We start from the raw sequence: 16,327 nt of genomic DNA, 5'->3' as shown, positions 1-16,327 counted from the left end.
AAACGCTGGTAAAAAGTAATAACGGTGACTGCTAACCTGTTTTGAAACAGTTTCCCAAAACTTTCAAAAGGTTCTGAATTCCAGGTTTTTGAAAGGTTTCGCTTTGCATTCCAGGTTTGGCAGGTGCAAGGAAAGGCTGGTTTAAAGCAGTAACCGTGAGTGTTCAACTGTTTTAAAACAATTTCTTAGAAGTTTCAAAAGGTTTTGAATTCGTTTTTGAAAAGGTACGATTTACATTCCAGGTTTCGCCGGCGCAAGTAAAGGCTGGTAAAAAGGAGTAACGATTAGTTTCCAAAAGTTCCGATTTGCAGGCAACAATGGCAGATGAACTGCAATTTGGAGATCACAGCACCACTGACATTAAATTGCAGTTAATCTACACAGATGGAACTGGTTACCAAAGAAATCCTCTTCATGTTCATTCCAATGTGCTCAGAAAATCTGGATTCTATAATACCTTGTTGTCTGAGCGCTGGTCCTTGGAGAAGAACGAGACTTTTCAAATCACTGTAGCAAGCCGTTACAGTGGTGAGATTTATATTAAATGTATTCAGCTCATGTATTCATCTGATGCAGGAAAACCCTTGAGTTTCTCAAATGTGGATGAAGCCCTTGATATTCTACCAGTTGCTTCCCAACTTTTGTTTCAGCAATGCATGGATGAATGTATGAAATATTTGAGTGCTGTTCCTTGGAGCATTAAACAAGAAGTCAAACTCAAAGCCCTTTTACTCTCTCTGGAGATAAATATTTTGGGAGATTTAAGTGACAGACTCGGCATTAGCCAATGCAAGCAAACCTAACAGGTTTACATATGCTGGAGCAGACTCTAAAGAAAATGTTGTCTGCTATCTCGAGTGGTTCATTTGATGATGACGAGTATATTGAAGAATATATCGTAGCTCACTTTAAGGCAAATGAATCCATTGCGGAAACTTGCAGGTCTGCACTTCTTAAAGATTTTAGTGCCAACATTGAACGTGCCAAATTTGAAACCCCTAAAGCTTGTTCCGCACTTTCTTGGATAGTCAATGTGATTGAGCGATGCGACTGGAAATTGTTTGAAACGGTGCTTAATATGTTCTGTAAGGATGATGAAATTCCTAAAGTAGTAAATCACAGGGACCGTTTTATTTATTGTAGAGACGACAGTGGATATCATAAACGTTTAGTTGGTCTACTTGATCGAATTCTAAAAGCTCTAGGAAAGGGGCAGATAATTACCTGTAACGCATTTCGCGTTTCATTTCTTACCAATTGGATTGTTGTTTTTATCAATCTCAGGGACGATAGGCGTTTCGATAGACTTGCGGAAAGCATGGCTGTTGTAGCTGAAACCCTCCCACTGGTTAACCAGAGAAGTATTTACAACATTGCAAAAGAAACCATGGATGGAAACCGGTATGTGGATTCGTATACAGAGAAGGCACTTGAGGGGTGGGGTGGAAAAGTGCAAAATACCATCAACCGGCACAACAAGTTTTTTGGTGTGACGGGCAGAATTTGAGTGACTGCCCATTTTGAAAATCGTAAAAGTTTTTATGCGTAAGTGAATTTCGTGTACCCTTGTTGGATGAAGTAACTTTGACTATTTTGTTATATATAATCTCTAGGTTATGTTCTATAGAATAATTATTGAATTAACTTTATGATTTTGTTAGAGTTGACAATGAAAAGTTGGTTTGAAAGGTTCACCAAAAATCAGTTTTTATGGAAAATAATAAAAATTTTTAATTTTAAGGTATTTTAGTCTATAAAGATTTTTAAAAAATTGATTAAATTTAAAAAATGTTAAGTAGATTTTATTTTTATTTTTTTTAAATATTTTTTTATTAAAGAAATAAAATTTATTACAAATATAAAATTACTTTTTTCCTTTTACTCAACACTAATAAGAAAGATAAAGAAATATTCCATAAACTTAATTTTTTCGTTGTTGTTTTAATCCATTTTGATAGATTAGATATTAATATGATAAAAAATTAAAGTAAAATTTATAATAAATTTTAAAATGCCATGCTTTTATTCATAAAGATATTAGTATCCAAAAAAAAAGATTTTACCATATTTTTCCTGAAAAAGTCTCTCATTTGAAAGAGTAGTTGTCATTTGACAAAGGTTATTCCCTTACATATGTACCCATTGCCACCAATACTTTAGTGAAGAGTCATCATAAACAGCTCAAGGATTTTTTGAGAAGTGTTCATAGTGTCATAACTTAGCTAAATTATAGTGTCCCTTTAGTCTTTGATAAGCACCATAAAAAAATAAAATAAAAAACTTTAACTATTATTTTGATTGGTCATTAGCTTCCCGATTTACCTTGACATATATTGTGTGGGTATCTCTCTATAAACATTACAGTCTATTACTACCAATAAGGAAACCTTACATGTTGGGGATTGAAGTGTCTAAACAAATGACGAATGTAATGTAATCATAGTCCTCAAAGAGGCAACAAGAGAATGATTCGATGTGCCTTGAGATTAGGCAGTATTGGCTATCCCAACCTTTCATATATATGTCCACCACGAGATTAGTAAGCCTTAAACATGTAATGTACCTAGAGAAGTACCTAAGGGGAAGGGATCGTATTTGGAATACACCAAGAGAAATTGATGTGGAAATATAAATACACGGGTATCATGGTATCAAAGGCATGTTATATCATATTTCTTGTAGCAAGAATGGTTTGTAAAGTGATTCCTTTCATATAGGCAATTTGATGGTGTTACCTTACTAGATTTTCTCTCTATAATATTAGTGTTATTCATAGTGAATGCTTTGGTATATTTGATGTTTAGGGTTTATTTTGAAATCTTTATGGTGGAACAATCTTGTATATATTTAAAGTTTTACTACAAGTGGAATGAGAGTTCTTTATAGGGTGTGAAGTGGTAGAGTTTTTTTTTTTGATATTTCACTTAAAAAAAGAAAAAGAAAAACAAATATTTAGATGGATTTATGAAATATTCTATGTAGAATTTGGAGAATCTAATTAATAATCAAATTTCTCTAAAAAATAATTTTTAAAAAAAATGTCAAAAATAGAGTTAAGTGAAACTATTAACAATTATATATATATATATATATATATATATATATATATATATATATATATATATATATATAATTTGTGAAGACCACAGATTTCACATATTGGATATTTCTTTCAAATCAATGCTGATAAATTTAGAAAAGTTGTGGCATTTCTTAATTAGGGTCATAATAGAAAATTCAAAGAGTACAGTGAAAGTTAAAATAATTTTACATTTTCAACCTCAAAACCTAACTATATAAAAGAACTATATAATTTTTAAACGTTAGTTTTATTTTTGGACAAATGTTTGTAAATGATATCTTTTACATAAAAATATGGTGCTCTTGGTAATGAGGATACATTAAAAAAAACTATAGTGAGTATAGGGAATAAGTTGAAAATTATTCTTCGTGATTTTTTACAAGACAATTTGGTCAAAGGGTGGGATTTGCTTAAGCATGAGATAGTAATGGAATTCCTTTTTTTTTGTAAATAATATTTTTTCTATTAGATTGATACAAGATTACATAATACCAAAATCCCTTTTCTATGGTCTACTAGATTGGAGATCAAAACAATAAAAAAAATAATATTTTTCATCCTAAATATCCATATACTAATTGGATACATACACAAACATTTACTGACCAAGACTTCATTATGCAATACTTAAATCCACATTATTGATATATTCCAAATGAAGTAGAAAAACCATAAGTTAATTGAAACCATCGAGAGGTTGTGGAAATATCAATTGTGCCTAGAATGTCTAGATTGACAATAGGTATAGGATTTGGTTATTGCGAAGTTTCTCCTCAATGCTAAGTAGTCCTTCATGTTCTTCCACCCGCAAAGTGGTTTTTTATCTTTTCTTATCACCTTGATATATCCTAATCTCCAGTCCTCCGATAAGTGGTTGTTCTAGCTTGTCGAAAGAAGAAGGTGAATGTCAAAAGGCACGTTATCTTATTACGTGTTCTCTTGACATGAGAGGGAATAATGACTAGAATCATGTGGATAAGATGGTTAATATGTGTGATATATTTTTCCATTCTCCAATTATGGTAAATTTATTTTGGAGAAGCTCTATTGGTCAATTTATTTACTTTTGAGATGATCGAGAATCACCCTCCACAATCAACCTAAAGATTCCATGTGTTGAAGTGATAGCTGTTGAGATTGCAACAAGATGATGGAGCTTAGTGAAAAGAGTCGCCTTCACTAAGTGGGCCCGCAGGCTATTTTTGGCGCAAGTCTATTTTTAGACTATGTCTATTTTTAGACATATGGATCATGTCTATGTTTATGGATGATTGATCAAGTTGGGAAAAATAGATGGACTTCTATTTTTGATGAAAGTGTGAGTGATCACAGTGTGAGTGATCAAGTCTATTTTTAGACTGGCTGTCAAAAATAGAAAAGTCAAATATTATTATCTCACAATAATATTTGGACTATAAACTTAATCTTATTCTCTTGGAGCACTTCAGTTTGAGCTACGGAAGTGGCACATGCAGCTGTCAGAAGGAAATTCGTTTTTCTTATGAGTCAGTTGAATTGTTGCATGCATGACTTCAGTTAGAACTCAAGTGAGTTGAGTTTAGTGGACTGGAGGTACAGTTGATGGAGTTGTGTTCAGTTTGACTTAGTTAAACTGGTTGTAGTTAGTCTAACTGCAGATAGACTAATGATGAGTTGTTAAACTAATTATTAACTCATAATACAACTAAAGAATACATCAGTTAACTCAGTTGCATGTCAGTGCATGTTCAGTTCAACAGGGACAGGTGGTAGAGAATCAGATTGCTATCAGTTGTGACTATAGTTGTGCACCAGATCTTGCACAATCAAAGGATTGAGTATGCCAATGAGTTTGCTCACGTATTTGGCCCGCATTTTAGCCTTTGCTCACGTCCACAAAGAGTGAGTGACTATTTTGCAGGTGAAAATCGAGTTTGGGAAGCAATTCTCATCAGTTCTTGAGCAGTGGAGGCAGGCAAGCAGTGGGATAGATTTGGAGATCAAATCTGAGCTGTATTGTGTGTAACAGAAGGGCATGGTACTGGATTGCTTGTGATAAGCATTGTACTTTGTAATGTTACATGATTCAATCAATATAATATACAGATAGTTGGGGTTTTTAGCGAGATGCTTTCCCCGGGATACATACTGTGTTTATGAGTTTGATTGATGCTTCTATGTGGGCCTGTGAATGTTTCTGCTTCTGTAAATTGATGATCAACGTAGAGGAGATTATGTATTATACATGTTCCGCTTATAATTGTATGATCAGGATAATCTCTGTGAATATGTGTTAAATTATTCAAAATTTCTACATGGTATCAGAGCTAGATAATTGTAGAAAAAGTTTCTACATGGTATCGGAGCTAGATAATTGTAGAAAAAATTTCTACATGGTATCGGAGCTAGATAATTGTAGAAAAAATTTCTACATGGTATCAGAGCAGCTTGATTTGTAGAAGAGATTTTTACAGGATATCAAGCGAGGGTTGATCGGAAGCAGTTGAGTTTGGAGCTGGTGGAAAATCGAATTTGCAGCAGTGTTGTTGAAATGTCTTTCAACGGATTGCAAATGTTATTCCAAAGCAAGAGCGACCTGGCGCTCAAGGATAAACTCAGTAACAATAAAGGTGAGAATGGATCTTCATCAAAGGTATCTGATGAAGAGAATTGTGCTTTGGCTGCCAAAGCAAAGAAAGGGAAGAGCAAGAAAGCTTCTCAGTCTGGTGCGAAAGGCAAGAAGCAGGATATGTCCAAGGTGAAGTGTTTTCACTGTCACCAGCATGGACACTATGCCACAAATTGTCCGCAGAAGAAGAAGAACAAGCAAGCTGCTGGATCTGCAGGGGGAGAGGCTTTAGCTTCTCAGTTTGAGCTTGATTTTTCATTGATCGCATGCTTGGTTTCAAGTGTGATGGGATCAGTGTGGTTTCTGGACAGTGGTGCGTCTTTTCACATGACGGGAGATAGAGATTTGTTCTCTGATCTGGAGGACAAAGATCTTGGAGTGCACATCGAGATGGGCGATGATGGTAGATACAGTGCGACCGGTATCGGTACCATTTCCTTTGAGAGGGAGTCTGGTAAACCCTTTGTATTGAAGGAAGTCATGCATGTTCCAGGATTGAAGAAGAATCTCATCTCAGTGGCGATGTTAGAAGACAAGGGGTATGATGTTGTTTTCAGCGAGGGAAAGGCCTTCCTGCGCAGCAAGACAACTGGTGAGACCCGGAAGATAGGGGTTCGAGTGAGGAACCTTTATCAGTTACATGTAGATGGATGCGCAGCAATGGCAGGCAAGGCAGAAGGATTGGTGAGCCGGGATGATGGCGAGTTGTGGCACAGGAGATTGGGTCACCTTCACCATGGAGCCTTGAAGATACTGCAGCAGATCACTACAGGGCTTCCTAAAGGCACACTTGCGCAGTCAGATCAATGCAAGGGGTGTACTTTGGGGAAGTTTGTGAAAGCCACCTTTCACGAGAAGGATAGTCGCGCCACGACGATCCTTGAGAGAATTCACACAGACGTGTGTGGACCTTTCTCAGTTGCTTCGACAGCAAAACACAGGTATTATGTGAATTTTGTTGATGATTTCTCTCGTAAGTGCTGGATCTTCTTCATGCAGAAGAAGAGCGAGACATATTCAAAGTTCTGTGAATTCAAAGCACTGGTCGAGAAGGAGTCGGGGAAGAAGGTGAAGGCTCTTAGGAGCGATAATGGTGGTGAATACATCTCGGACGAGTTCAAGGATTTCTGCAAGGCAGAAGGGATTCGTAGAGAGCTCATAGCTCCCCATAACCCACAGCAGAACGGGGTAGCTGAGCGGAAGAACAGAACGATTGTGGGTGCTGCACGGGCAATGTTGCATGATCAGGGCCTACCCCTTCACTTGTGGGCGGAAGCATGCAATACAGCAGTTTATGTGCAGAACCGTTGTCCTCATAGGATACTTGGCATGAGTACACCCGAGGAGGCTTATTCTGGTAAGAAGCCTGATCTTTCTCATTTGAGGATTTTTGGTGCTAACGTTTACATGCATGTGACGAAGGATGCCAGAAAGAAGTTGGAACCGACTGCAGAGGTTGGGATATTTGTGGGGTACACTGATACGCCCCACAACTATCGTGTGTATTTGCCAGATAGTGGTAAAACTGTTGTGCGACGGGATATAAAATTTCAGGAGGAGAAAGCCATGAAGTGTTCGCTTGAGAGGGAGCTACACTTGCATGCAGATGAGGAGCTATTAGTTCCTAAGGATGAGCTTCAGGACATGGATCAGCCACAGGACGAGGTTCATGGAGTGGAAGAGACCACTCATGCAGCGCCAACCATCAGAGGGCGAAAGCGCTTGACAGAAGCTGAGCGACTGGCTCAAGATGCAGAGAAAGTTGTAGGACCACCTACAGCCCAACGCAGGCAGAGACAGTCACCTGATCGGTACACTGGATACATGGCTCTTATGAGCAAGTGTGTTGTGACTGAGCCATCCTCTTTCGAGGAAGCTGTGGAGGATCCCGCATGGATAGACGCCATGGTGGAAGAGTATGATTCTATTGTCAGAAACAGTGCATGGGAGATTGTTCCTAGACCGGAAGGGAAATCAGTGGTGGGTTCGAGATGGATCTACAAAGTTAAGCAGGCAGCTGACGGGAGTGTGGAGAAGTACAAGGCAATATTTGTTGCCCGAGGCTTTTCACAGATTGAGGGGATCGATTATGAGGAGACCTTTGCACCTGTCGCAAGGTATTCTTCCATACGGACGATTCTTGCTCTCTCAGCGCAGATGGGATGGCACATTCATCAGATGGATGTGAAGACTGCGTTCCTCAACGGAGTCATTGAGGAGGAGGTGTACATTGAGCAACCCGAAGGCTTTGAAGTCTTCAGCAGCGAGTCGCATGTGTGCAGGCTCAAGAGAGCGCTGTATGGGTTGAAGCAAGCACCACGTGCTTGGTACACACGGATAGACAGCTATTTCACAGGACTTGGATTCTCCAAGAGCGAGGCGGATCCGAACCTATACCAGATTGTGGTGGAGGGTAAGTTGCTTATCATTGTACTGTATGTTGATGATTTGATTCTAACGGGTGATGAGCTGTTGATACTGTCATGCAAGAAGGATCTTGCTACAGAGTTTGAGATGAAGGATTTGGGCCTCCTTCACTATTTCCTAGGATTGGAAATATGGCAGCGCAGTGGTGGACTGTTTGTTTCTCAGGGCAAGTATGCTCGGGAGATACTGGAGAAGTTCAACATGCATGGCTGCAAGCCTGTTGATACTCCTCTTCCTGGAGGTTGGAGGAAGGAGGATGCCACTTCGAGAGAAGAAGTGGATGCCACTGTTTATCGACAGTTGGTGGGGTCGCTGATGTATTTGGTCAATACACGACCTGATATATGCTATGCAGTTAACCAGCTTTCACAAGCTATGGTTAAGCCTACCAAGCTCTTCTGGAAGGCGGGCAAGCATGTATTGCGCTACTTGAGAGGCACATCGGGATATGGTTTGTGGTACAGACAGGAGGATGAGGTGAAGCTATGTGGCTTCACGGATGCAGATTGGGCAGGGAGCCCAACAGACAGAAAGAGCACATCAGGAGGGGTCTTCAGTATCGGATCGACAGCAGTTTCTTGGTACAGCAGGAAGCAGAGATCTGTGGCACTCAGTTCAGCGGAGGCCGAGTATATGGCAGCAAGTTTGGCTGCATGCGAGGCTATATGGATGAGGAAGATCCTGGTTGGTTTGTTCGGTTCTCATTTGGATCCTACTGTGATTTACTGTGATAACCAGAGTTGCATTAAACTCTCGGCTAATCCTGTATTTCATGATAGATCTAAACATATTGACATCAGGTACCATCATATCAGAGATTGTGTGCAGCGGAGGATCATGTTACTTTCGTACATTCCAACGGAGGATCAGGATGCTGATATTCTGACGAAGGCTCTCACCAGGAGCAAATTCGAGTACCACCGAGGCAGGATAGGGGTTGCTGATAATCCATATCTTGTCGAGAGGGAGTGTTGAGATTGCAACAAGATGATGGAGCTTAGTGAAAAGAGTCGCCTTCACTAAGTGGGCCCGCAGGCTATTTTTGGCGCAAGTCTATTTTTAGACTATGTCTATTTTTAGACATATGGATCATGTCTATGTTTATGGATGATTGATCAAGTTGGGAAAAATAGATGGACTTCTATTTTTGATGAAAGTGTGAGTGATCACAGTGTGAGTGATCAAGTCTATTTTTAGACTGGCTGTCAAAAATAGAAAAGTCAAATATTATTATCTCACAATAATATTTGGACTATAAACTTAATCTTATTCTCTTGGAGCACTTCAGTTTGAGCTACGGAAGTGGCACATGCAGCTGTCAGAAGGAAATTCGTTTTTCTTATGAGTCAGTTGAGTTGTTGCATGCATGACTTCAGTTAGAACTCAAGTGAGTTGAGTTTAGTGGACTGGAGGTACAGTTGATGGAGTTGTGTTCAGTTTGACTTAGTTAAACTGGTTGTAGTTAGTCTAACTGCAGATAGACTAATGATGAGTTGTTAAACTAATTATTAACTCATAATACAACTAAAGAATACATCAGTTAACTCAGTTGCATGTCAGTGCATGTTCAGTTCAACAGGGACAGGTGGTAGAGAATCAGATTGCTATCAGTTGTGACTATAGTTGTGCACCAGATCTTGCACAATCAAAGGATTGAGTATGCCAATGAGTTTGCTCACGTATTTGGCCCGCATTTTAGCCTTTGCTCACGTCCACAAAGAGTGAGTGACTATTTTGCAGGTGAAAATCGAGTTTGGGAAGCAATTCTCATCAGTTCTTGAGCAGTGGAGGCAGGCAAGCAGTGGGATAGATTTGGAGATCAAATCTGAGCTGTATTGTGTGTAACAGAAGGGCATGGTACTGGATTGCTTGTGATAAGCATTGTACTTTGTAATGTTACATGATTCAATCAATATAATATACAGATAGTTGGGGTTTTAGCGAGATGCTTTCCCCGGGATACATACTGTGTTTATGAGTTTGATTGATGCTTCTATGTGGGCCTGTGAATGTTTCTGCTTCTGTAAATTGATGATCAACGTAGAGGAGATTATGTATTATACATGTTCCGCTTATATTGTATGATCAGGATAATCTCTGTGAATATGTGTTAAATTATTCAAAATTTCTACATGGTATCAGAGCTAGATAATTGTAGAAAAAGTTTCTACATGGTATCGGAGCTAGATAATTGAGAAAATTTCTACATGGTATCGGAGCTAGATAATTGTAGAAAAAATTTCTACATGGTATCAGAGCAGCTTGATTTGTAGAAGAGATTTTTACAGGATATCAAGCGAGGGTTGATCGGAAGCAGTTGAGTTTGGAGCTGGTGGAAAATCGAATTTGCAGCAGTGTTGTTGAAATGTCTTTCAACGGATTGCAAATGTTATTCCAAAGCAAGAGCGACCTGGCGCTCAAGGATAAACTCAGTAACAATAAAGGTGAGAATGGATCTTCATCAAAGGTATCTGATGAAGAGAATTGTGCTTTGGCTGCCAAAGCAAAGAAAGGGAAGAGCAAGAAAGCTTCTCAGTCTGGTGCGAAAGGCAAGAAGCAGGATATGTCCAAGGTGAAGTGTTTTCACTGTCACCAGCATGGACACTATGCCACAAATTGTCCGCAGAAGAAGAAGAACAAGCAAGCTGCTGGATCTGCAGGGGGAGAGGCTTTAGCTTCTCAGTTTGAGCTTGATTTTTCATTGATCGCATGCTTGGTTTCAAGTGTGATGGGATCAGTGTGGTTCTGGACAGTGGTGCGTCTTTTCACATGACGGGAGATAGAGATTTGTTCTCTGATCTGGAGGACAAAGATCTTGGAGTGCACATCGAGATGGGCGATGATGGTAGATACAGTGCGACCGGTATCGGTACCATTTCCTTTGAGAGGGAGTCTGGTAAACCCTTTGTATTGAAGGAAGTCATGCATGTTCCAGGATTGAAGAAGAATCTCATCTCAGTGGCGATGTTAGAAGACAAGGGTATGATGTTGTTTTCAGCGAGGGAAAGGCCTTCCTGCGCAGCAAGACAACTGGTGAGACCGGAAGATAGGGGTTCGAGTGAGGAACCTTTATCAGTTGCATGTAGATGGATGCGCAGCAATGGCAGGCAAGGCAGAAGGATTGGTGAGCCGGGATGATGGCGAGTTGTGGCACAGGAGATTGGGTCACCTTCACCATGGAGCCTTGAAGATACTGCAGCAGATCACTACAGGGCTTCCTAAAGGCACACTTGCGCAGTCAGATCAATGCAAGGGGTGTACTTTGGGGAAGTTTGTGAAAGCCACCTTTCACGAGAAGGATAGTCGCGCCACGACGATCCTTGAGAGAATTCACACAGACGTGTGTGGACCTTTCTCAGTTGCTTCGACAGCAAAACACAGGTATTATGTGAATTTTTGTTGATGATTTCTCTCGTAAGTGCTGGATCTTCTTCATGCAGAAGAAGAGCGAGACATATTCAAAGTTCTGTGAATTCAAAGCACTGGTCGAGAAGGAGTCGGGGAAGAAGGTGAAGGCTCTTAGGAGCGATAATGGTGGTGAATACATCTCGGACGAGTTCAAGGATTTCTGCAAGGCAGAAGGGATTCGTAGAGAGCTCATAGCTCCCATAACCCACAGCAGAACGGGGTAGCTGAGCGGAAGAACAGAACGATTGTGGGTGCTGCACGGGCAATGTTGCATGATCAGGGCCTACCCCTTCACTTGTGGGCGGAAGCATGCAATACAGCAGTTTATGTGCAGAACCGTTGTCCTCATAGGATACTTGGCATGAGTACACCCGAGGAGGCTTATTCTGGTAAGAAGCCTGATCTTTCTCATTTGAGGATTTTTGGTGCTAACGTTTACATGCATGTGACGAAGGATGCCAGAAAGAAGTTGGAACCGACTGCAGAGGTTGGGATATTTGTGGGGTACACTGATACGCCCCACAACTATCGTGTGTATTTGCCAGATAGTGGTAAAACTGTTGTGCGACGGGATATAAAATTTCAGGAGGAGAAAGCCATGAAGTGTTCGCTTGAGAGGGAGCTACACTTGCATGCAGATGAGGAGCTATTAGTTCCTAAGGATGAGCTTCAGGACGTGGATCAGCCACAGGACGAGGTTCATGGAGTGGAAGAGACCACTCATGCAGCGCCAACCATCAGAGGGCGAAAGCGCTTGACAGAAGCTGAGCGACTGGCTCAAGATGCAGAGAAAGTTGTAGGACCACCTACAGCCCAACGCAGGCAGAGACAGTCACCTGATCGGTACACTGGATACATGGCTCTTATGAGCAAGTGTGTTGTGACTGAGCCATCCTCTTTCGAGGAAGCTGTGGAGGATCCCGCATGGATAGACGCCATGGTGGAAGAGTATGATTCTATTGTCAGAAACAGTGCATGGGAGATTGTTCCTAGACCGGAAGGGAAATCAGTGGTGGGTTCGAGATGGATCTACAAAGTTAAGCAGGCAGCTGACGGGAGTGTGGAGAAGTACAAGGCAATATTTGTTGCCCGAGGCTTTTCACAGATTGAGGGGATCGATTATGAGGAGACCTTTGCACCTGTCGCAAGGTATTCTTCCATACGGACGATTCTTGCTCTCTCAGCGCAGATGGGATGGCACATTCATCAGATGGATGTGAAGACTGCGTTCCTCAACGGAGTCATTGAGGAGGAGGTGTACATTGAGCAACCCGAAGGCTTTGAAGTCTTCAGCAGCGAGTCGCATGTGTGCAGGCTCAAGAGAGCGCTGTATGGGTTGAAGCAAGCACCACGTGCTTGGTACACACGGATAGACAGCTATTTCACAGGACTTGGATTCTCCAAGAGCGAGGCGGATCCGAACCTATACCAGATTGTGGTGGAGGGTAAGTTGCTTATCATTGTACTGTATGTTGATGATTTGATTCTAACGGGTGATGAGCTGTTGATACTGTCATGCAAGAAGGATCTTGCTACAGAGTTTGAGATGAAGGATTTGGGCCTCCTTCACTATTTCCTAGGATTGGAAATATGGCAGCGCAGTGGTGGACTGTTTGTTTCTCAGGGCAAGTATGCTCGGGAGATACTGGAGAAGTTCAACATGCATGGCTGCAAGCCTGTTGATACTCCTCTTCCTGGAGGTTGGAGGAAGGAGGATGCCACTTCGAGAGAAGAAGTGGATGCCACTGTTTATCGACAGTTGGTGGGGTCGCTGATGTATTTGGTCAATACACGACCTGATATATGCTATGCAGTTAACCAGCTTTCACAAGCTATGGTTAAGCCTACCAAGCTCTTCTGGAAGGCGGGCAAGCATGTATTGCGCTACTTGAGAGGCACATCGGGATATGGTTTGTGGTACAGACAGGAGGATGAGGTGAAGCTATGTGGCTTCACGGATGCAGATTGGGCAGGGAGCCCAACAGACAGAAAGAGCACATCAGGAAGGGTCTTCAATATCGGATCGACAGCAGTTTCTTGGTACAGCAGGAAGCAGAGATCTGTGGCACTCAGTTCAGCGGAGGCCGAGTATATGGCAGCAAGTTTGGCTGCATGCGAGGCTATATGGATGAGGAAGATCCTGGTTGGTTTGTTCGGTTCTCATTTGGATCCTACTGTGATTTACTGTGATAACCAGAGTTGCATTAAACTCTCGGCTAATCCTGTATTTCATGATAGATCTAAACATATTGACATCAGGTACCATCATATCAGAGATTGTGTGCAGCGGAGGATCATGTTACTTTCGTACATTCCAACGGAGGATCAGGATGCTGATATTCTGACGAAGGCTCTCACCAGGAGCAAATTCGAGTACCACCGAGGCAGGATAGGGGTTGCTGATAATCCATATCTTGTCGAGAGGGAGTGTTGAGATTGCAACAAGATGATGGAGCTTAGTGAAAAGAGTCGCCTTCACTAAGTGGGCCCGCAGGCTATTTTTGGCGCAAGTCTATTTTTAGACTATGTCTATTTTTAGACATATGGATCATGTCTATGTTTATGGATGATTGATCAAGTTGGGAAAAATAGATGGACTTCTATTTTTGATGAAAGTGTGAGTGATCACAGTGTGAGTGATCAAGTCTATTTTTAGACTGGCTGTCAAAAATAGAAAAGTCAAATATTATTATCTCACAATAATATTTGGACTATAAACTTAATCTTATTCTCTTGGAGCACTTCAGTTTGAGCTACGGAAGTGGCACATGCAGCTGTCAGAAGGAAATTCGTTTTTCTTATGAGTCAGTTGAATTGTTGCATGCATGACTTCAGTTAGAACTCAAGTGAGTTGAGTTTAGTGGACTGGAGGTACAGTTGATGGAGTTGTGTTCAGTTTGACTTAGTTAAACTGGTTGTAGTTAGTCTAACTGCAGATAGACTAATGATGAGTTGTTAAACTAATTATTAACTCATAATACAACTAAAGAATACATCAGTTAACTCAGTTGCATGTCAGTGCATGTTCAGTTCAACAGGGACAGGTGGTAGAGAATCAGATTGCTATCAGTTGTGACTATAGTTGTGCACCAGATCTTGCACAATCAAAGGATTGAGTATGCCAATGAGTTTGCTCACGTATTTGGCCCGCATTTTAGCCTTTGCTCACGTCCACAAAGAGTGAGTGACTATTTTGCAGGTGAAAATCGAGTTTGGGAAGCAATTCTCATCAGTTCTTGAGCAGTGGAGGCAGGCAAGCAGTGGGATAGATTTGGAGATCAAATCTGAGCTGTATTGTGTGTAACAGAAGGGCATGGTACTGGATTGCTTGTGATAAGCATTGTACTTTGTAATGTTACATGATTCAATCAATATAATATACAGATAGTTGGGGTTTTTAGCGAGATGCTTTCCCCGGGATACATACTGTGTTTATGAGTTTGATTGATGCTTCTATGTGGGCCTGTGATGTTTCTGCTTCTGTAAATTGATGATCAACGTAGAGGAGATTATGTATTATACATGTTCCGCTTATAATTGTATGATCAGGATAATCTCTGTGAATATGTGTTAAATTATTCAAAATTTCTACATGGTATCAGAGCTAGATAATTGTAGAAAAAGTTTCTACATGGTATCGGAGCTAGATAATTGTAGAAAAAATTTCTACATGGTATCGGAGCTAGATAATTGTAGAAAAAATTTCTACATGGTATCAGAGCAGCTTGATTTGTAGAAGAGATTTTTACAGGATATCAAGCGAGGGTTGATCGGAAGCAGTTGAGTTTGGAGCTGGTGGAAAATCGAATTTGCAGCAGTGTTGTTGAAATGTCTTTCAACGGATTGCAAATGTTATTCCAAAGCAAGAGCGACCTGGCGCTCAAGGATAAACTCAGTAACAATAAAGGTGAGAATGGATCTTCATCAAAGGTATCTGATGAAGAGAATTGTGCTTTGGCTGCCAAAGCAAAGAAAGGGAAGAGCAAGAAAGCTTCTCAGTCTGGTGCGAAAGGCAAGAAGCAGGATATGTCCAAGGTGAAGTGTTTTCACTGTCACCAGCATGGACACTATGCCACAAATTGTCCGCAGAAGAAGAAGAACAAGCAAGCTGCTGGATCTGCAGGGGGAGAGGCTTTAGCTTCTCAGTTTGAGCTTGATTTTTCATTGATCGCATGCTTGGTTTCAAGTGTGATGGGATCAGTGTGGTTTCTGGACAGTGGTGCGTCTTTTCACATGACGGGAGATAGAGATTTGTTCTCTGATCTGGAGGACAAAGATCTTGGAGTGCACATCGAGATGGGCGATGATGGTAGATACAGTGCGACCGGTATCGGTACCATTTCCTTTGAGAGGGAGTCTGGTAAACCCTTTGTATTGAAGGAAGTCATGCATGTTCCAGGATTGAAGAAGAATCTCATCTCAGTGGCGATGTTAGAAGACAAGGGGTATGATGTTGTTTTCAGCGAGGGAAAGGCCTTCCTGCGCAGCAAGACAACTGGTGAGACCCGGAAGATAGGGGTTCGAGTGAGGAACCTTTATCAGTTGCATGTAGATGGATGCGCAGCAATGGCAGGCAAGGCAGAAGGATTGGTGAGCCGGGATGATGGCGAGTTGTGGCACAGGAGATTGGGTCACCTTCACCATGGAGCCTTGAAGATACTGCAGCAGATCACTACAGGGCTTCCTAAAGGCACACTTGCGCAGTCAGATCAATGCAAGGGGTGTACTTTGGGGAAGTTTGTGAAAGCCACCTTTCACGAGAAGGATAGTCGCGCCACGACGATCCTTGAGAGAATTCACAC

This window comes from Pinus tabuliformis, chromosome 5_1 (genome assembly GCF_031772625.1).
Source record: "Pinus tabuliformis cultivar Carrire ecotype Pingquan chromosome 5_1, CPIR1, whole genome shotgun sequence".
Lineage (NCBI taxonomy): Eukaryota > Viridiplantae > Streptophyta > Pinopsida > Pinales > Pinaceae > Pinus > Pinus tabuliformis.
Note: the sequence above shows the minus strand (reverse complement) of the source record.